This window comes from Oncorhynchus nerka, linkage group LG9a (assembly GCF_034236695.1).
Source record: "Oncorhynchus nerka isolate Pitt River linkage group LG9a, Oner_Uvic_2.0, whole genome shotgun sequence".
Lineage (NCBI taxonomy): Eukaryota > Metazoa > Chordata > Actinopteri > Salmoniformes > Salmonidae > Oncorhynchus > Oncorhynchus nerka.
Window position 1 is genome coordinate 6,877,266 of NC_088404.1, and position 23,229 is coordinate 6,900,494.

General features: G+C 43.5%; 1 non-coding gene and 4 pseudogenes across 1 annotated transcript; 2 read left to right on the forward strand and 3 right to left on the reverse strand.

Moving 5' to 3' along the window:
- Positions 1–430: 430 nt before the first annotated feature.
- Positions 431–607, reverse strand: LOC115124076 (U2 spliceosomal RNA; annotated as a pseudogene).
- Positions 608–10,513: 9,906 nt separating this feature from the next.
- Positions 10,514–10,698, forward strand: LOC115126683 (U2 spliceosomal RNA). Its single transcript, XR_003863201.2, has one exon. It is a non-coding gene; the product is annotated as a U2 spliceosomal RNA (small nuclear RNA).
- A 1,244-nt stretch (positions 10,699–11,942) lies between these two features.
- On the reverse strand, positions 11,943–12,112 carry LOC135573455 (U2 spliceosomal RNA; annotated as a pseudogene).
- A 5,695-nt stretch (positions 12,113–17,807) lies between these two features.
- Positions 17,808–17,960, reverse strand: LOC135573462 (U2 spliceosomal RNA; annotated as a pseudogene).
- A 2,264-nt stretch (positions 17,961–20,224) lies between these two features.
- Positions 20,225–20,352, forward strand: LOC135573458 (U2 spliceosomal RNA; annotated as a pseudogene).
- Positions 20,353–23,229: the final 2,877 nt, after the last annotated feature.

The following is a 23,229-nucleotide window of genomic DNA, read 5'->3' on the forward strand; positions in this document are numbered from 1 at the left end:
TGAAGGCCTTCGGCCCACCCCATACAGCACGAGCTGGGGCGTTAGGTCTTCCCCTGCTGGCAAGACACGAGGAGATCAGGGGGCCTGCTTCCTCTCACAGGTCCCTGGCGGCTCTGCACTCCCAGAGCATGTGCCTCACCGACTCTTCTCAGAGCAAGTAAGAACATATATTTTATTTTGGAAAAGTTTTATTGTTGCATTTCCTTTGAAAACAGCTCATCTGTATTTTTGTACATAATTTTATACACATAAGAATGGCATTAAAGCATCAATAACTATTTGAATTTGTTTTGATTCATTGGGTTGACAACCACTAATTTGTCATCATTGACATAAACTTGCTCAAGTTTAATATTAAATTTCAATATCCATCATGATTCTGATAAAAGAACCATCCGGTTAACTTGGTCTACTTTTCCTTTACAACGGCAGGGGGTGCACCGTTCCTGGAGGTACTGCAATACCAGGTCGATGCGTGGAGTGGACGGAGCAAGCCCCTATTTCATCTCCCTATTCCAAAAATCAATTTAATATATGGTCCCCAGATAGGGGACGTATCAGATATTAAACTGATAAGAACAGATTTTTTTTTATTTTAAATAATTTTTATTTTCATTTCACATTCATTTTGTGCATAACGTTGTACATAACATGGATACTTACAAACAGTATCAACAAGTACCGTAACCACATAACAATATCAAAACTCCTAAAACAAAAAGTGCTGTTCTGCAGAACCTGACCAGTATTATTGGCCTATATTCAAGATTAACATGCCTCTAACAATCTCCAAAAACAATACAAACAATTCTATACATACAATTCTATACATATGCCAAAATGCACTCTGGATAAACCTCAGTGTATATCAAATATCTACAAAGGCTTAGTTTACAATCCAATTGTACCTATGTAATACAATTATATATCGGTTATAAAACATTTTACAATGACGGGTAAATCCCTTTCCATCTCTGTTTTACTGATGCAATGCCCCCCTTATCTATTTCGAAATGTATTCTTTTCCAAACTTCCTGTTTTATAAATTGAACCAATCCCGTCGGTGACCACTTGAGGGTGTCATTAACTGCACCACATCTGGCCTCCCAAAGTTTGGTCTTGATAAGGGACACCAGAGTCACTAATGTTAATAATTGCACCCTTTCCACATTTTTTATTTCAAGTTTGGCAACCCCTTCATAATCAATGTTTTTTAAAATCTCAAAAAATTGTTGATTTTTTCCCCAAACTGATTGGGCAAAAGAACATTCCCATAAAACATGTGGAATTGTTTCGATTGCGAAACAATTGTCCCTGGGACAAAATTTATTTAGGGTCAAATTATGATCGTATAAAGTTGAACGGACCGGAAGACGTCTGTGTAAAACAAGCCAATTAAAATCTTTCAGTCTGTTATCTAACCCTTTTAATTGTGTCCGTATCCAGGTGGAAAGCGATATTGGTAATCTGTTTCTAGGACGACAATTTTCTATTAATTTTGCGTATAGCAATCTGTGGTTGATTACATTTTCTTTTACTTTGCAGACAGGGGTTTTCCTTGCCCATTCCACTATTTTCTTAAAATGTAACGGGATAATTTCAGCTTTTGGCTTACTATTATCCCACTTCACCATGAATCTTAACGGTACAGACAGCCAGAATTTGATTAAAATGTGACATTTGTGTACAGAAGACGACAAAAGACAACAAAGGTTTGAGTAGAACAACGCATCTAGCTTGAGAGGAATATGAGGGAAATCCCTTCCACCAGCCTCTATAGGCTGGTACATCCGATCTCTACGGATGTACTCATATCCCCCCAAAAGAAATGAAACAGTACCCGTATGAACGTTTTTCTTAGGGACACCGGCATGGGAAACACATAGGCAAGGTGAAGTAATGAAGGCAGAATGTCCGCCTTCAGCACTAGCACTTTCCCACTAAAAGATAGTCGCCTTACTTTCCACAGTCCCAATCTTTTATTCATTGATAATAGTTTTTCTTTCCAATTAAACATGTCATCTTTAATTTCATTTCCAAAAGATATACCGAGCACTACCATTGGTCCTGTGCACACAGTCAAACCACATAACTGATCCGTTCTCCATTTCCACTGTCCCAAATATTTTATTTCTGTTTTATTCTTGTTTATCTTCGACCCAGACGCAACAGAGAATTCATCAATGACTTTGATAGACTCTTTCAAGCTCAGGTCGTCTTGTAAATATAAAACTGTGTCGTCCGCATATTGCGATATTTGTAGCATATCCCCTCCAGGTAAAATGATGCCTTTGATGTTGTAATTTGTCCTAATTGCGCATGCGAACGGTTCAATATATAAAACATACAATAGAGCAGATAGAGGGTCACCCTGTCTGACACCTCGTAATTGCTTGATAACATTTCCGATATTCCCATTAATATTTACCCTGCTACCCACATTACTATACAGAATTTTTACCCATTTCATAAAATTATTTCCAAACCCAAATTTTTCCATAATTCTAAACAAAAACTCATGGTTTACCATGTCAAAGGCTTTTTCCTGGTCCAAATTCACAGTAATGGCTGGCAGGTGCCTTTCCTCTAAATAGGCTTGAACGTCTCTGTGCAATTGCAAGTTCCAGGTTAATCTTCTCCCCACCACACCACATGTTTGGTACACCAACAACATATGCCATGGCAGAAGATAGGCGATTAGTTACGGTTTTGCTTAATAATTTATAGTCAACACACAACATTGTTAAAGGTCTCCAATTTGCTAATGTCTTGGGGTCTCCCTTTTTATACAGTAGAGAGATTACCCCCTCACACATCGAAACTCCCATATGCTCTAAACCACATATGTCAGAGTCAAGGCCCGCGGGCCACATCCGGCCCGCAAGAAGGTTTTTTACGGCCCCTGGGATGATCTTGATTTATTATTAGAACCGGCCCGCAGCAAGCCGGCAGCCCGCAGATCTTTTACACGCACCAATACTACATTTCCCACAATGCAAAGGTGACGCACCGAGCAGTAGGCTGCTTCATTTCAATATTTATTGGCACAGCAGTCGTCAGCATCACAGTAAAATTAACTTTCAGATACCCATCAAAAATGGCAAAACGGAAGGTGGATACTGAGAACCGGGGTTTCAAACAAGGTGGGAGTCGGAGTATATGTTCACGAAGGTAGCTGGAAAACCTGTGTGTCTTCTGTGTGGAGAAAGTGTGGCGGTACTGAAAGAGTATAATCTGAGACGACATTATGAAACGAAACACGCGGACAAAAACAAGAATATGGACATGGAACAAAGGCTACAAAAGGCAGAGGAATTAAAACGAGGCCTCAAATCTCGACAGGCTCTGTTCAAAAAGCCAAATCACAAGGCCAGGCTGCTGTCAAGGCCAGTTTTATTTTGGCAGAAGAGATCGCTAAATCAGCCCGGCCATTTACGGAGGGGGATTTCATCAAAAACTGCATGATTAAAGTTTGTGACGGTTTGCCCAGAAAAAAGGCAACTCTTTTTAAATGTGAGTCTGAGCAGAAACACCATTGCCGAGAGAGTAGACCAGTTGTCCATCAATCTAAAAGAGCAGCTTGTGAAAAAGGGAAAAGATTTTATTGCATATTCCTTGGCTGTGGATGAGAGCACCGACATTTCTGACATTGCCCAGTTGTCAATTTTCATCCGCGGAGTGGACTCCAACCTAAGCGTGACAGAGGAGTTTTTGGCTTTACGTCCTATGCATGGCACAACTACGGGGCATGATTTGTATGAAGAGGTGTCAAGATGTGTAAATGAGATGGAGCTGCCTTGGGAAAAACTCGTGGGTTTGACAACCGACGGAGCACCTGCGATGTGTGGACACAGGAGCGGACTGGTGGCGAAGATACGGGAAAAGATGCAAGAGGAAAACGCGACAGGTGAGCTGACAGCTTATCATTGTATCATACACCAGGAAGCGTTGTGCGGTAAAGCCTTGAAAATGGAGCATGTAATGAGCATCATCACGCGCACAGTTAACTTTATCAGAGCCAAAGGTTTGAATCACCGCCAGTTCAAGGCATTTCTGACGGAGTTAGAAACGGAGCATGGTGATTTGCCTTATCACACAGAGGTGCGATGGCTAAGCCAGGGAAAGGTGCTTCAAAGATGTTTCGAGCTTCGTGAGGAGATTTGTCTGTTCTTGGACAGCAAAGGGAAAGACACAACACAACTCCGAGACGAAATGTTTCTGTGTGAAATGGCTTTTCTGTGTGACATTACGAGTCATCTGAATGCAATAAACTTGCAGCTGCAGGGTCGGGATCGTGTCATCTCTGATATGTACAGTACAGTGAAGGCATTTAAAACCAAACTGACTCTGTGGGAGACGCAGATGCGGAAAGAAAATTTGAGCCACTTTCCCAGCTGCCAGACCATGAAAGAGAAGCTCTACCAGTGCGTTCCCGAGCACACAGTTGGCTGATAAAATAGGTATGCTTGCCGCTGACTTTCGACGCCGATTTGCTGACTTTGAAGCACAAAAAAGCAGGTTGGAACTGCTCGGTAACCCATTTGCTGTTGACGTGGAAAGCTCACCACCAAACCTCCAAATGGAGTTGATTGACCTCAATGCAATGATGCACTGAGGGCAAAATATGCGGCAGTGGGTGCTGCGGAGTTCGCCCGTTTCCTCCCGGCACAATGCCCCAGCTGCGCATCCAGGCTGCTCAAACGTTGTCTATGTTTGGCAGCACATACCTGTGTGAACAACTGTTTTCTTTGATGAACCTGAACAAAACATCACACAGAAGTCGACTTACTGCTGAACACCTCCACTCAATTCTGAGGATTTCTTCAGCTCAGAGCCTTACCCCAACATTGATGAACTTGTGGAAAAGATGGGACACCACCAAGTATCACCCTCAACCTCAAACAAGTGAACATTACTGTGCAATCACATATTTAGAGTTTTTACTCAGTTCAAGTTTAAAAGTTAAAATTTAATATTTGTTTTCACTGCATGTTACTTCTCCTTAAACAAAGTGTTGTTTTTGATTAATAGATTTTTGCACTTTATTTTTTTGTATTTCAATCCAATTATATTTTAAAAATATTTCAGTTGAGTGGATGATAGAAAATTGCTATTATTGTTTTTTCTTTGAAGTAAATTTAGCCCACTTTTGCTAAAATAGAAAATATAGTCTACTGATGGTGCCTTGAATACCGGTTTCTTTCATTTAATGTTCATGTTATGGGGATATTTATATAAAGGAAATTTGTCTTTTGTGTCTGTTGAAAATTAAAGATTACTGACAGAGCCATAAGAAAATATTGCTTTATTTATCTGATCATATTGTAATATATTTGTTAGGTTTTCAGTAGGTTCAATTAGGTTCACTAGACTATATGCGTCATTTAAAAAAATTTCAATGAACATTCGAACAGTCCGGCCCTCGTCTTGTAGCTGATTTTTTTATTTGGCCCTCCGTCCATTTGACTTTGACACCCCTGCTCTAAACCAAATATACCTCTAAACACTTCCAACAGATGACATCCAATTATATCCCAAAAAAGGATGTAAAACTCTTTAGAGAGCCCATCCACTCCTGGTACTTTGTTATCTTTCATGCTCTTCAGCGCCCTATGAATTTCATCTAATTTCAATTCCCCTTCTAATTGGTCTCTAATATCTAAAGGTATCTGCACATCCACGCATTTTAAAAATGTAGTCCCTTTCTCATAATCAATTGTTTGTTTTTGAAATAGCTGAGAAAAGTGGTGTGTAGCGACACCAAGCATGCCATCTCCATCCTCAACCATCTCCCCATCTTGGTCCAATAAAGCCGAAATAGTCCTCTTTCCCCGTGATTTAATTTGCTTGAAAAAATATGCCGAGCACTTCTCATCATTTTCCCATTTATCTTGCTGACTTTTAAAAATGAAGTCTCGAGCTTTCTTTTCAAATAATGTGTGTTGCTGTTTCAGCAGGATGCCCAATTTGTCTTTATCTAATCCACCACCATTTACATTTCCTTGGATGTGTAGATCTTTTAGTTCATTCTGCAATTTATAAAATTCTGTGTGGTTATTACGTACTTTGTCTTTGCAAAAATTCTGAATAAAAATCTTGATTCTTAATTTTGTGCTCTCCCACCACTCTATGACTGTGGAATAAAAAGGTTTCATAGCTACACAGCCCTGGAAAAAATACCTGAATCTTGTCCCAAAAGTTTTGTCATGTAAAATGCCGTTATTAATTTTCCAGTACCCTTTTCCAAATTCAATTGTTTTTAATTCTACTGTCACAGACAGGCAACTGTGGTCCGAATAAAAAACCGGTGTAACGCACGCGGAGGACACACAGAGTTCACGCGGAACAAACAGATAATCTATTCGGCTCCTCGAGCCCCTGCTGTTTCCCCACGTGAAACCGGGATCATCCGCATGCGCTATTCTATAAGTATCAACCAAATTATATTTACCTATAAGACTTTTTACAAGATGCCCGCCGAGATTACCTCGGTCATATGACACATTAAAATCTCCCCCCATAAACACCTGTCTGTTTGTCATGACAATAGCGTCTAGGTCGTTAAGCATTTCCCTCCTTTCCTTGGGTGTCGATGGTGCATATACATTAATAAATCTAAAACATTTACCCTTAATAATTTATAGTCAACACACTACTGAGACTCATTTTGACTTGTTATTAAGGACATTACATCAAAGTTGGATCAGCCTGTAGTGTGGTTTTCCACTTTAATTTTGAGTGCGACTCCAAATCCAGACCTCCATGGGTTGATAAATGTGATTTCCATTGATAATTTGTGTGATTTTGTTGTCAGCACATTCAACTATGTAAAGAAAAAAGTATTTAATGAGAATATTTCATTCATTCAGATCTACGATGTAGATCTGTATACCTGCAATGTGGTACTCTCCTCTGAGACAGTCTGCTACACCTGCAATGTGGTACTCTCCTCTGAGACAGTCTGCTACACCTGCAACGTGGTACTCTCCTCTGAGACAGTCTGCTACACCTGCAACGTGGTACTCTCCTCTGAGACAGTCTGCTACACCTGCAACGTGGTACTCTCCTCTGAGACAGTCTGCTACACCTGCAATGTGGTACTCTCCTCTGAGACAGTCTGCTACACCTGCAATGTGGTACTCTCCTCTGAGACAGTCTGCTACACCTGCAACGTGGTACTCTCCTCTGAGACAGTCTGCTACACCTGCAATGTGGTACTCTCCTCTGAGACAGTCTGCTACACCTGCAACGTGGTACTCTCCTCTGAGACAGTCTGCTACACCTGCAACGTGGTACTCTCCTCTGAGACAGTCTGCTACACCTGCAACGTGGTACTCTCCTCTGAGACAGTCTGCTACACCTGCAACGTGGTACTCTCCTCTGAGACAGTCTGCTACACCTGCAACGTGGTACTCTCCTCTGAGACAGTCTGCTACACCTGCAACGTGGTACTCTCCTCTGAGACAATCTGCTACACCTGCAACGTGGTACTCTCCTCTGAGACAGTCTGCTACACCTGCAACGTGGTACTCTCCTCTGAGACAGTCTGCTACACCTGCAACGTGGTACTCTCCTCTGAGACAGTCTGCTAAACCTGCAACGTGGTACTCTCCTCTGAGACAGTCTGCTACACCTGCAACGTGGTACTCTCCTCTGAGACAGTCTGCTACACCTGCAACGTGGTACTCTCCTCTGAGACAGTCTGCTACACCTGCAACGTGATACTCTCCTCTGAGACAGTCTGCTACACCTGCAACGTGGTACTCTCCTCTGAGACAGTCTGCTACACCTGCAACGTGGTACTCTCTTCCGAGACAGTCTGCTACACCTGCAACGTGGTACTCTCCTCTGAGACAGTCTGCTACACCTGCAACGCGGTACTCTCCTCTGAGACAGTCTGCTACACCTGCAACGTGGTACTCTCCTCTGAGACAGTCTGCTACACCTGCAACGTGGTACTCTCCTCTGAGACAGTCTGCTACACCTGCAACGTGGTACTCTCCTCTGAGACAGTCTGCTACACCTGCAACGTGGTACTCTCCTCTGAGACAGTCTGCTACACCTGCCAAGTCCTGAATAACAGGTTTTAGAAGCCCATCATAAGAGAACCAGTAGAAAGTGAGAAAACAGCCTGGTCCAACAATGGGCTGGTTGTTCTCTGAACATCCTTCTGTAAAAAAAATTGTGAAGAAATAGTTCCTCAAGAAAGATTTTTTTTTTATTCACAAGCACTGGTGGTAATCTGAGTACAGTAAAACAATGTCTGTCTTCATTCGGTCAATCCACAGACATCTTGGATATCTCAGTTACAATCACATGCTTCTGAAACTTCACACGAGATACAACTAAGATGATAAAAATCAAGAGGATGCAGGCTGTTTCTCCATTCAATTAGAATTCTAAAAGTTATTAATAAGATGAGAGATTCAATATCTCGCAGATAAAAGCACAGTTTTACAGGCCACAGCCTGTCTGAAAGCACAGTTTTACAGGCCACAGCCTGTCTGAAAGCACAGTTTTACAGGCCACAGCCTGTCTGAAAGCACAGTTTTACAGACCACAGCCTGTCTGAAAGCACAGTTTTACAGGCCACAGCCTGTCTGAAAGCACAGTTTTACAGGCCACAGCCTGTCTGAAAGCACAGTTTTACAGGCCACAGCCTGTCTGAAAGCACAGTTTTACAGGCCACAGCCTGTCTGAAAGCACAGTTTTACAGGCCACAGCCTGTCTGAAAGCACAGTTTTACAGGCCACAGCCTGTCTGAAAGCACAGTTTTACAGGCCACAGCCTGTCTGAAAGCAGTTTTACAGGCCACAGCCTGTCTGAAAGCACAGTTTTACAGGCCGCAGCCTGTCTGAAAGCACAGTTTTACAGGCCACAGCCTGTCTGAAAGCACAGTTTTACAGGCCACAGCCTGTCTGAAAGCACAGTTTTACAGGCCACAGCCTGTCTGAAAGCACAGTTTTACAGGCCACAGCCTGTCTGAAAGCACAGTTTTACAGGCCACAGCCTGTCTGAAAGCAGTTTTACAGGCCACAGCCTGTCTGAAAGCACAGCATCTACTATCCACTTCTATGTTTGGATGTTCAGGGAATACAAGAGGAATTACACTTAAAAGGTTGATTTAAATTGGTAGATAAGTGATTGGGTATTGTTGGGCTCCCGAGTAGCGCAGCGGTCTAAGGCTAGAGGCATCACTCCAGACCCTGGTTTGATTCAGGCTGTATCACAACCGGCCGGGATTAGGAGTCCCATACTGCGGCGCACAGTTGGCCCAGTGTCGTCCGGGTTTAGCCCGGTCGGTAGACTGTCATTGTAAATAAGAATTAGTTCTTAACTGACTTAAAATAATAAATGAGTCGAGAGGAGGAAACAAAAGAAGAGGAGGAAGAGGAGGTTGGACGAAGATGAGGAAGAGGTGTGGTGAGCTTTAGTGTTAATACTGGAGAAAGGCCTGTCCCAGTCTCCTCTATATGTACCACTAATGTAAATGTAAATATCAAAACAGATACCAAACATTAACTATAAGGAAGAGAAGAGTAACTACAATGAAATAAACCAGAGACCTGTGGAAAGAAGCCCCCTGATCTCCTCGTGTCCGCCAGCAGCTCAGGACACAACACCTCAGCTCAGGACACAACACCTCAGCTCAGCTCAGGACACAACACAACACCTCAGCTCAGGACACAACACAACACCTCAGCTCAGGACACAACACAACACCTCAGCTCAGGACACAACACCTCAGCTCAGGACACAACACCTCAGCTCAGGACACAACACCTCAGCTCAGGACACAACACCTCAGCTCAGGACACAACACCTCAGCTCAGGACACAACACCTCAGCTCAGGACACAACACCTCAGCTCAGGACACAACACCTCAGCTCCTGCTGTAACGGGTGGACCGAAGGCCGATTCCACCAAGCTCTGGCTCACCCTCACGTGTCTGAAGGACGCACTGTGGTCCTCTGACAACTTGTTGGTAGGGAAACACATGGAGACCACCCATCAGACAGTGGCCTTGATAGCTACGGAAGCCCTGAGGTGGTACGGCCAAAATAAAGCCTCGACCCCAGACAAAGTATCACCCACACCATCTAAGGTCCCGTCCTGACAGTGCTGCAGCGCCGAGGGGAGGGATCTCTTCTGGGCCCTGAAGGATGGGGGCGGAGTTGATTCAGAAGAGCAGGAGGAGGCAAATGTGATAAGGACTCACCTCGTTCCTGCACAAAGGAGAGAAGACCTCTTTATAAAATAAAGGGACTTTTAAACCGTTTACATGTCTTTAAAAGGTATACTCTTGTTTGAATCATAATGTGCACATTTGAAATGGCTTTTACAGATTTTATATGTTTAAAAGTACTTCTTTCTTAGGTTGTTTTATTGTTTTAATAACATGTACTTTTAACATAAATGTTTCAATGCAGTTTTTTAATGCATATTATGTCATTTTAAAGTGTACAAATGATTATGTTAAAAGTATGAGCTATTTTAAGAAACGCTGCGACAATAACCATTTTACAAAATAAAATAAATCTGTTCTTATCAGTTTAATATCTGATATGTCCCCTATCTGGGGACAATATATTACATGGATTTTTCCATTATTCAGAATTCTGATTGTTAGCCGTCATAATTCGCTTGTATGAAATGTGGAGCCCCAAGCTACAGGCTTCTGTAGGGCTAAACCTGCCGAGCTGAAAACATGCGATTTAGAAGCGTTCGATTATACGCCCAGGCTTTTATTTGACAATTAGTATCAGCAACGATCTGGAGCCGTCTGTCAGTAATACACACATACATTTATTTTAGCGATCATTTTGGACATGTAGCCTATTGTAATCACTATGGAACTATGTAGCAGGTTAAACCTGGAGCCTGGCGCACGGTTCACGGCGACTGGACCTGTTGTCATACTGTTCCACGATTAGTGAGAATGAAAGTAGATTTGTAGGATTATAGTTCAACCACTATTTCTCCACATTCCAATATTTCATGGATGGAACTTGAATTATGACAACTTTCAGTACGAAACAAAACAGTGCATGTTTTATTCATCGATATACAGTATTTCGTGAGTAGATAGATGCTCTCCAACCCAATAGGCCTATTGGTATTTTATGTGCATGATATGAAGTTTATTGTAGTGACTGACTAAGCTTAATTGTAAAAGTATGCCTCAACAGAGCCATGTTTGCTAAAGTCTATTATGCTGAGCACACATTTAGTTAGGCAGCCAGGACCATAGGCAGGGACCACTCCGTAGGCTGCATTGTCGGTCTAGCTCTCACTGCAGTCCAGTGTCATGGACATCTTTGAAGTTTGGCCTCTAGTAATTTAGGAGGGCAACTTTATAAAGACCTCCTCACAATGACCTTATCATGCAAGACTCTACAGACAGATTAAAAAAATATATAGGCTATTTTTATTTCATACATTATTTGTGTTGATGATGTACTATGTAATGAAGTCGAGTGGTTCAACATTAAAATGCATTTTGATTGAACACATAGCTTGAACAAGGCGACGGTCGGTGGAAGTCTGGCGCCATTATTTTACCTGAGATATTTTGTAAAAGATCAAATGTTGTGTCTCAATATTGTTATCTGCAAATTGTTTCCTTACACCCCTATTTGATAGATTATTATTCCAGATTAGCTGTAAATCTGGTTTTATTAGAATCATTACGTTAGAGCAAGTCTGTCAATGATGCCTAGAAAGTGGTGCAAGTGAGAACAGGTGTTTTCTGGAAGTTTTGTTGCATTTCCTTTGAAAACAGCTCATCTGTATTTTTGTACATCATTTTATACACATACAAACGGCATAAAGCGTCAAGGCCGAACCACTTTCTAGGCATCATTGACAGACTTGCTCAAACGTAATGATTCTAATAAAAAAGTAACATCCGGTTAACTTCGTCTCATTTATATTTACAACGGCAGGGTGCAACCTGGAGGTACTGCAATACCAGGTCGATGCGTGGAGTGGACGGAGCAAGCCCCTATTCCATCTCCCTATTCCAAAAATCAATTTAATATATGGTCCCCAGATAGGGGACGTATCAGATATTAAACTGATAAGAACAGATTTTTCTTTTGGAAAAGTTTTATTGGCACAATTCCTTTAAAAACAGCTCATACATTTTTTACATCATTTATACACATAAACGGCAACAAAGCATAAAACACAGCATTTGAACGTTACATTTAAATTTGTTAAAAAGTACATGTTGTTAAAACCAATGAAAACAACCATGAATATAAGTACTTTCTTTGTAAAAACATCAAATCTGTAAAAGCCATTTAAAATGTGTACTAATGATCTAACAAAGGTAAAACATTTTTAAGGCATGAAACATGTTAAAAAGCCACTTTGTTAAAAAGCTGTCTTCAGTCCCTTGTACAGGAGCGGGGTGAGTCTTTATCAAGCTCACCTCATCCTGCTCTTCTGAATAGATCATCGTCCCGTCCTTCGGGGCCCAGAGGAGATCCCTCCCCAGGCGCATCGCCTAGGCTGTCAGGCCGTGGCCGCCGGGACCTAGGGTGTTGTGGGGGACCCTTCGCCTGGGGTCGAGGCCCCCTTCCTTCGTACCACCCCAGGGCTTCCGTGGCTACCATGGCCACTGCCTGGGGGTGGTCTCTACGTTTTTTTGCTACCAGCAGGTTACGGGAGGACCACAGTGCTTCCTTCAGGCACGTGAGGGTGGGCCAGAGTTTGGTGAAGGTCTTCGATGGAAGGGCCTTCGCCCACCCCATACAGCACGAGCTGAGGGTTTAGGTCCTCCCCTGCTGGCAGACACGAGGAGATCAGGGGCCTGCTTCCTTCCACAGGTCCCTGGCGGCTCTGCACTCCCAGAGCATGTGCCTCACCGACTCTTCTTGGCCGCAGCCTGGTCGGGGCACGCGGATGTCCTCGCCATGCCCCGTGAGTGCATAACGGCCCTGACCGGGAGAATCTCGTGGGCAACCATCCAGGACAGGTCCCGATGCCGATTCAGGAGAGCAGGATGGGCCACGTTATTTTCACCTATAGCGAGCCCGCGCACTGGACATACTGGTTCCCGGCACAAGAGAGAAAGAGAGCGGTGTTTTGTTAAGACCGTGACTGTTTCTTTTCCAGTTTAAAATGTCTTAAAAACTTCTGGAGCTGGACGTAGGGCGGGGGGGTAGCAGGAAAGAGACTGGGGCTCGCAGGTCGACTGGGATCAGCCTCAGAGTCCTGAGGTAAGATCCCAGCCAGAACCGTGCGAGGGCCTGTGTCTTGTTGTTGACCGGGAGGTGGCCAGAGTCAGATGTAACGCTGTAGCGGCTGCCCAGGAACAAGTAGAGGTCAGGCATGCCTTTCCCCCTTGGACCTGGGCCTCTTGACCACCTCCTCCTCAGCCTCTCCCACTTGCCTCCCCACAGGAAGTAAAAAAGCATTCGCTCCAGGTCTAAAATACTCCTTCGAGGGGGATAAAACAGAACTGATTAATAAAAGCACAGGTAAAATCACAGCTTTAATGATTAAAACCTTGCCCTCCAAAGTCAGCTGTCGTAGTCCCCAAAACCCAGTCTCTGTCTTACAGTCCCCAGGATTCCACTCCAGTTACCGCTCCCTCCTCCCCCGGTCAAACTTTACCCCCAGTACCCTTATGTCCGTCAGTTTAACTGTCAGAGGTAGTCTGGAAGTCTGGGTCTGCCCACGGTCCGAAGAATTGGGCCTCTGTCTTGTCTCTGTTCAGTCTCGCCCAGAGGCTCGTCCGTCAGTCAGTCCTGTCCAGGGTCCTGTCGACGGATAAAAGGTCGGTAAAAATGTTGACGTCGTCCATGTAAAAGACGCACTTGGCGGTCATCCCCCACTCCCCGGGATACCCACCCCACTGATCCCTTGGTCCCTTCTCAAGACCTGTGCCAGTGGTTCAATACAGGCCACGAACAGAAGAGGAGATAACGGACAGCCCTGACGGACGCCGCAGTGTACTCCCACTGCTTTTGACAGATGCCCATTTACAAGGATTTTGCTGGTGATGTCCCCATACAGCAGTCCCACCCAAGCTAAGAACCTGTCCGGGAAACCCATTTTTTGCAGTACCTTAAAGAGGTACTGGTGCGAGACCCGATCAAAGGCTTTTTCAAAATCTAAATTTAGGACTACAAGCCGCATGTTTCTGTCTCTGCATAATAGATGGCATCTCGGATCAGTATCAGGCTGTCCGTGATCTTCCTTCCGGGCACGGCACAGGTTTGATCCGGTGGATCACCTCCCCTAAAACAGAAGACATTCTGAGTGTTAAAACTTGGTAAAAAGTTTACAGTCAAAGTTTAAAAGGGTAATCGGTCTCCAGTTTTTCAGGTCCGTATGTCGCTTTGTATAAAAGAGTCACGATCCCCACTCTAAAACTGTCGGGTAGTCTGTCAAGGTGTTCAAGTCGGTAAAAACAGTCAGAAGTTCAGGCAAAACATCCCAAAAGGTCAAATAAAACTCCAAAGGGAGGCCGTCCTCCCCCGGTGATTTACCCCTCTTAAAATGTTTCAGTCCTTGGTCAATTTCTGTCCTCGTCAGGTCTTTTGTCAGGTCGTCTGTATTGGGTAGGGTCTTGTCGATGTATGTTAAAAGGTCCCCCATTGTTTCTTCGCACACATCTTTTACCCCAAACAGTTCCCCATAAAAATCCTCAACTACTTCTTTTATTCCTTCTGTATCTGTTTTTAAAACCCCATCTTTATTTTTTAAACCAGTCATTAACCTACCCTTACTAACTATTTTCTTAAAAAGTACCTTGTGCACTTCTCCCCTCTTCTAATTCCCTTTCCTTGCTTCTTAAAATAACCCCTTGCTTCTCTGTTCTGCTAAAAATGCCATTTCGTTTTTTACTTTTTAATTTCTTGGTTAAAATCAAGGCCCTGTTGGCATAGGTTAAAATACCTTCCAGTCGCTTTTGCAGTCCCACCATGCGTCTATCTTTTCTTTGCTTTTTTTTCTTTCCTATCTCTCTAAAGAAGGTCCTCGTCCTTCCCTTCACCATTTCCCACCACTGTGCTCGCGTGTCAAAGAAGTCCTGTAGCGTCTGCCACTGGCTGAACTGCTCTCTGTACTGACTAACTACTCTATCGTCTTCTAAAAGGGAGCAGTTCAATTTCCAGGGCCCTCTTCCCACGGTCACACCCGAAGTTAGTGAAAGGGTGCACGTCAGCATTACGTGATCTGAGAAGAAAGCAGGGGTTATTCTAGCATCAGTTGGGGGACAGTCCCGGGTAAACAGATAATCAATGCGAGAGGCTCTGGTGCCATCACCACTGGTCCAGGTGAAGCCCTCCTCTCTTGGATGCAGGGTTTTAAAACAGTCAGTCAGTTTAAAATCCCTGCACAGCCCTTGCAATAAAACGCTTGACCTGTCTACCTTAAAATCCTCTCCTGCCCCTCTCCTGTCTGCTCTACTTAAAACACAATTAAAATCCCCACCCACCACTAGAGGATCCCTCCCTAGCATGTGGGACTGCAGGTCCTCTAAAAGTGCGCACCGGTCATGTTTGTCGTTAAAACCATATACGTTTAGCACGTTAAAATCCCTCCCCATAAAAGTACAATTGGCTAAAAGAGCACGCCCACCTACCACCACCGTGCTCCCCTTCACCACCACCTGTGGGGTCTTGATTAAAATGGCAACACCGTCATTCTTGTTAAAATTGGAACCACTCCAAATGGAGGGCCCGTGCTGCCACTTATCCTCCCATTTGCTGTAAGAGGATAAAAAGGGTAGACCACACTCCTGTAATAAAAACACATCAGAGTTGAACCTTTCTAAAAAGGATAAAACCGACTGTGCTCTCATTGCTGTTTTTACGCTCCTCACGTTTATAGTGGTGATTTTAAAAGCCATAAAAGGGGTGAGTAAAAACAGTGCTAAAAGAAAAAGCATTGAACAGTTAAAAGGGGGTTAAGTTCTCAGGGACTTTCTCTCTCTCCCTCCGGGGTAAGGGGGTTTGGAAGGGAGAGGAGGTTAAAATCGGGCTTAAAAAGGAGACTTGATTGGGGGAGTTGGAGGGGAAGGTTCTGGGTTCTTCCTCCCCCTGGGAGCTCTCCCACTCCACCTTTCCCTTTTTCTCCTCACCCTGTTCGGGGTCAGAGAGCTCCTCAACATTTCTTTTACGTGGGGGGAGGTGAACCTCCAGAATCTCCCCCTCCTCCCCCGTACCTTCTGACACAGTCTCCATGGTGCTTTCCGACACCGACCCTATAATATCTGACCCACTTGGGGAGCTTTCGCTGAGCATCTCTCCGGAGCCGTCTTTCTCGGCCCTTTCTCCTTCAGGGTCACATTAGTCTGGGGTAGGGGGATTGGGGTGGGGAGGGTTTTGTCCTCTCCTCCCACTTCTTCCACCACTACACCTTCCGCGCCCTCCACTACAGCCACCACTGGCTCCACCACTGTCTCCTCCACCACCACTACTACCGCCACCTCTTCCACCACCACCGCTCCTCCACCACCACTACCGGCTCCTCCACTACCACCTCGGCAACTGCCGCTCCAGCCCTCTGGCGCTCGAAAGCCCGGTCCGCGGCCCACTCCCTCCTTCCAGCCTTGGCCCTGTTGGCCCAGGAGGAGGGGCAGTCGCGGATGAGGTGGGACCGCTCGCCACAGAGGTTGCACGACCTTCCGTTCGTGCATTCCTCGTAGCGGTGGCCCACCTCCCGGCACTTCATGCAGACGACCTTCTGGCAGGCGTCTGCAAGGTGGCCATGTTCACCACACTTACGGCACAGCTTGGGCTGGTCCTGGTAGTGAACATGGCCCCTGTTTTCTCCGAGGACTATGGTGGATGGGATGGCTTTCAACCCACCATAGCCCCCAGGGTCCTCCCTTTGCTGGACAGTGACCCTCCAGGCCCTGTCCAGATCCCATCGAGGTCTTTAACCTGGATCAGGGGACCCTTCACGTTGCAGTACCTGTCCAGCCATACTGCAACGTCCTCCGGCTGTACGGTTTCATTGTACATGCGGATAATAACGGTTTTAATGCTATTATCCGTCAGCTTGGTCACCTCAAACATTGCTGTGAGGGACCCCTGGGTGTTCAGGGCGTTCTGGAGTTTCCCCCAGAACTCCCTCAGGAAGCTGGCGTAAACTGACATCGAAGCCCTTCCTATAGGGAGGGCTAAGATGCAGTTTACCTGCGCGGGATGAAAGCCGAGCTCTTTCTGGAGGAATTTTCTGGAGAAATCCAATCGGGATAACTCCATTATTTTTCCTCCCCTCTCCTTTAGAAGGAGGCGCACTGCATGGTGCCTCCTCATGCCAGCCTGTGCTGCTGACATGATGGAGGCCCACTCCCTTTACAGCCCAACACCAGTGAGAGGGGAGGGAAGGGGAAGGGGTGAGGGAGAAGGGAGGGGGGTGTAAAACAGCCAAGGAACTAGCAGGCTCAGCCAGGCTATGCTGAACAGGGCCTACCAGTACCACGGGACACACAACAAACTATCTAGCACAGCACCAAACTAATCTTATCGACAATGGGAAGGGACACACAACAAACTATCTAGCACAGCACCAAACTAATCTTATCGACAATGGGAAGGGACACACAACAAACTATCTAGCACAGATTTTTTTTTTTTTTTTTTTTTTGTGGAAAAGTTTTATTGGCACAATTCCTTTAAAAACAGCTCATACATTTTTTACATCATTTATACACATAAAACGGCAACAAAGCATAAAACACAGCATTCGAACGTTACATTTAAATTTGTTAAAAAATACATGTTAAAACCAATGAAAACAACCATGAATATAAGTACTTTCTTTGTAAAAACATCAAATCTGTAAAAGCCATTTAAAATGTGTACTAATGATCTAACAAAGGTAAAACATTTTTAAGGCATGAAAAACATGTTAAAAAGCCACTTTGTTTAAAAAGCTGTCTTCAGTCCACACACAGATACTACACTTGATCTTAGCCAAAAAGCCGAGAAGCGATACCGCAATGCTTTCGGGAGGAAGGTGCCGTTCTCAGACACGTCAAATCCGGTAACAGTTACACCTAAATGAGCTCTGTACACTTTACAACAAATATCAAAGATGATGCTATTTAATAGAAATGGTGACATAGACTGGGAGTTGATCAACGTCGGGAAAATACACTTTTCACTGTTACAAAGTAACATATTGTAAGGTTCCAAAGTGACGTGAACATCCGCCCTCCAATCGGAAACGAGACAAATCCTTGAGTTAAAACCAGATTTACAGCTAAATTGGAATAATAATCTAGCAAATATTGGTTGGAGAAATAATGAATATTGACATAACATGTTCTCTTTTATATAATATCTCAGGAAGCGTTGATGCCACAAGGGAACTAAAATAATTGTCCACTTGGTGGCGCCAGACTTCCACCGACCGTCGCCTCTCCTATGTGGTCAATCAAAACGCATTTGAATGTTGAACCACTTTAAAAAATATATTTAACTAGGCAAGTCAATTCAGAACAAATTCTTATTTTCAATGACGGCCTAGGAACAGTGGATTAACTGCCTTGTTCAGGGGGAAGAACAATAGATTTGTACCGTGTCAGCTCAGGGATTTGATCCAGCAACCTCTCAGTTACTGGCCCAATGCTCTAACTACTAGGCTATTTGCCGCCCCAGTTGACTTCAATACATACACCATCAATAGCCTTTTTTTAATCTCTGTAGAGCCTTGCATGATAAGGTCATTGTGAGGAGGCCTTTATAAAGTTGCCCTCCTAAATTACTAGAGGCCAAACTTCAAAGATGTCCATGGCACTGGACTGCAGTGAGAGCTAGACCGACAATGCAGCCTACGGAGTGGTCCCTGCCTATGGTCCTGGCTGCCTAACTAAATGTGTGCTCAGCATAATAGACTTTAGCAAACATGGCTCTGTTGAGGCATACTTTTACAATTAAGCTTAGTCAGTCACTACAATAAACTTCATATCATGCACATAAATTGCCATTACGCAGAAAATACTTTATATTGATGAATAAAAACTACACTGGTTTGATTCATCCTGAAAGTTAGGTTTAGGCTACTACATGACACTGTCCCTGTACCCATCATGAGGTTCCTACAACCTAATTCAACAGCAGCAGTATAATAATAGCGAGGCTATTTACATATATTTCCTATGAAGGAAAGTTTACAACGTAGGTGAACACAGGTTGAGAGACTTTTGAGTAATCAAGGTGACAGACATTATTCACACATTCAATACCGCCTTGTTCAATCTTGCCTTCATCTAGCTGATGTAGAGTGTAATCATTAGTCCAACATTTGCAAATGAGAGTTTCCATTGATTTTGGCAGAAATTCTCCCCCCACTTCTAATTTACTTCATTTTGTGGCTAGAGTCAAATAGTTTCTGCGGCACACAGAGTCAAATAGTTTCTATAGAACAAACTTCACGTCAGGATAGGCAACCCGAAAGGAATAATTAATGTGTGTGTGTTACATTAAACATAGATGAGGGAGTAAAATGTTGGCAAACAGTAAACATTTCAGAACTACTACTAGTTGAATAAGACATGGGAGAGATGATGAATTTTGGCAAAGAGATTTATTTATAGACTAATACACTTGAAACAAACCAAACCCGAAAACTGCAGATATACAAGTGAGGCAAAAAAGTATTTAGTCAGCCACCAATTGTGCAAGTTCTGCCACTTATTTTCCATCATAATTTCCAAATAAATTCATTAAAAATCCTACAATGTGATTTTCTGGATTTTTTTCTCTAATTTTGTCTGTCATAGTTGAAGTGTACCTGTGATGAAAATTACAGGCCTCTCATCTTTTTTAAGTGGGAGAACTTGCACAATTGGTGGCTGACTAAATACTTTTTTGCCCCATTGTATATTGACTATGACAGCTGATATGAATGGTGAGTTGATCATCACATCAACGTTTATTCGTCACGTGCCCAGGATACAGGGTGTAAACGGTACAGTGAAGTGTTTACGTGCATCATATACACATTACAATACAATACGCCCGGTCTCGGAAGCTAAGCAAGGTCAGGCCTGGTTAGTCCTTGGATGGGAGACTGCCTGGGAATACCAGGTGCCGTCAGCATTTTTGTCCCTCATGGTACTGTACTCGTGTACTATTTAAATCAGGAAACAACCTATTACAGTTTCTCAATCGTCTACAAGCATTTATTTTGGAACAAGGTTGTTGAGTTTTTAGAACAGAGTCCATAAGACACAGAGCTGTTGCAAAACAGTAAATGGATTTTCAAAATGTAGACCATATATTAAATCGATTTTTGGAATAGGGAGATGGAATAGGGGCTTGCTCCGTCCACTCCATGCATCGACCTGGTATTGCAGTACCTCCAGGAACGGTGCACCCCCTGCCGTTGTAAAGGAAAAGTAGACCAAGTTAACCGGGTGGTTCTTTTATTAGAATCATGATGGATATTACATTTGAGGTAGTTAACTAGTGACTCCCCATCCCTCATGAGGGAGCGTAATTATCGACTGACACTAATTAGCATAACGCAACGGACATAAATATCCCTAGAAAATATTCATATTCATGAAAATCACAAGTGAAATATATTGAGACACAGCTTAGCCTTTTGTTAATCACCCGGTCATCTCAGATTTTCAAAATATACTTTACAGCCAAAGCTAGACAAGCATTTGTGTAAGTTTATCGATAGCCTAGCCTAGCATAGCATTTTGTCCAGCTAGCAGCAGGTAACTTGGTCACGGAAATCAGAAAAGCAATCAAATTAAATCGTTTACCTTTGATAAGCTTCGGATGTTTTCACTAAGGAGACTCCCAGTTAGATAGCAAATGTTCATTTTTTCCAAAAATATTATTTTTGTAGGTGAAATAGCTCCGTTTTTTCTTCGTTTGGCTGAGAAATCGCCCGGCAATTGTGGTCACTGAAAACGCCGAAAAATATTACAAATTAGCTCCATTAATATCGATAGAAACATGGCAAACTTTGTTTATAATCAACCCTCAAGGTGTTTTTCAAATATCTATTCGATAACATATCCACCGGGACAATTCGTTTTTCAGTAGGACAAATTGGAGTAATGGCTACCTCTGTATTTTACCCGAGAGTCACTCTGGCAGCATCAGGTGACCCTTTGCGCAATGTAGCCGCTAAATGCGTAAATCTACGTCACAATGTTGTAGACACCTTGGGGAATAGGAGAAAAAGTCATCTGGTTGATAGCCCATTCACTGCTCAATAGGGACGCATTGGAACGCAGCGCTTTCAAAACATGAGGCACTTCCAGATTGGTTTTTCTCAGGCTTTTGCCTGCAACATCAGTTCTGTTTTACTTACAGACACTATTTTTACAGTTTTGGAAACTTTAGAGTGTTTTCTATCCTAAGCTGTCAATTATATGCATATTCTAGCATCTTGTCCTGACAAAATATCCCGTTTACTACGGGAACGTTATTTTTCCAAAAATGAAAATAGTCTATGTCAATGATGACTAGATAGTGTTGGTCAAGTCAGTCACCTATTCTATTGACTATGACAGCTGATATGAATGGTGAGTTGATCATCAAATCAAAGTTTATTTGTCACGTGCCCAGGATACAGGGTGTAAACGGTACAGTGAAATGATTACTCGCAAGCTCTCCTAAACAAAAATATCCACAAATAGCTAAGTAATAAAGTTGTTTAAAAAAATAAAATGGTTGATTGGAAATATATACACAATAACAATATACAGTATGAACTCTGAAATGTGTGTAAGTTATGTACTGGTGTCTTTACCTGTATGAGTGGCAGTCCATGTTATCTGATGTACAGTGGGGAGAACAAGTATTTGATACACTGACGATTTTGCAGGTTTTCCAACTTACAAAGCATGTAGAGGCCTGTATTTTTTAAAATCATAAGTACACTTCAACTGTGAAAGATGGAATCTAAAACAAAAATCCAGAAAATCACATTGTATGATTTTTAAGTAATTCATTTGCATTTTATTGCATGACATAAGTATTTGACCACCTACCAACCAGTAAGAATTCCGGCTCTCACAGACCTGTTAGTTTTCCTTTAAGAAGCCCTCCTGTTCTCCACTCATTACCTGTATTAACTGCACCTGTTTGAACTCGTTACCTGTATAAAAGACACCCGTCCACACACTCAATCAAACAGACTCTAACCTCTCCACAATGGCCAAGACCAGAGAGCTGTGTAAGGACATCAGGGTAAAATTGTAGACCTGCACAAGGCTGGGATGGGCAACAGGACAATAGGCAAGCAGCTTGGTGAGAAGGCAACAACTGTTGGCGCAATTATTAGAAAAATGGAAGAAGTTCAAGATGACGGTCAATCACCCTCGGTCTGGGGCTCCATGCAAGATCTCACCTAGTGGGGCATCAATGATCATGAGGAAGGTGAGGGATCAGCCCAGAACTACATGGCAGGACCTGGTCAATGACCTGAAGAGAGCTGGGACCACAGTCTCAAAGAAAACCATTAGTAACACACTATGCAGTCATGGATTAAAATCCTGCAGCGCACGCAAGGTCCCCCTGCTCAAGCCAGCGCATGTCCAGGCCCGTCTGAAGTTTGCCAATGACCATCTGGATGATCCAGAGCAGGAATGGGAGAAGGTCATGTGGTCTGATGAGACAAAAATATATATTTTTGGTCTAAACTCCACTCGCCGTGTTTGGATGAAGAAGGATGAGTACAACCCCAAGAACATCATCCCAACCGTGAAGCATGGAGGTGGAAACATCATTCTTTGGGGATGCTTTTCTGCAAAGGGGACAGGACGACTGCACCGTATTGAGGGGAGGATGGATTGGGCCATGTATCGCGAGATCTTGGCCAACAACCTCCTTCCCTCAGTAAGAGCATTGAAGATGGGTCATGGCTGTGTCTTCCAGCATGACAACGACCCGAAACACACAGCCAGGGCAACTAAGGAGCGGCTCCGTAAGAAGCATCTCAAGGTCATGGAGTGGCCTAGCCAGTCTCCAGACCTGAACCCAATTGAAAATCTTTGGAGGGAGCTGAAAGTCCGTATTGCTCAGCGACAGCCCCGAAACCTGAACGATCTGGAGAAGGTCTGTATGGAGGAGTGGGCCAAAATCCCTGCTGCAGTGTGTGCAAACCTGGTCAAGAACTACAGGAAACGTATGATCTCTGTAATTGCAAACAAAGGCTTCTGTACCAAATATTAAGTTCTGCTTTTCTGATGTATCAAATACTTATGTCATGCAATAAAATGCAAATTAATTACT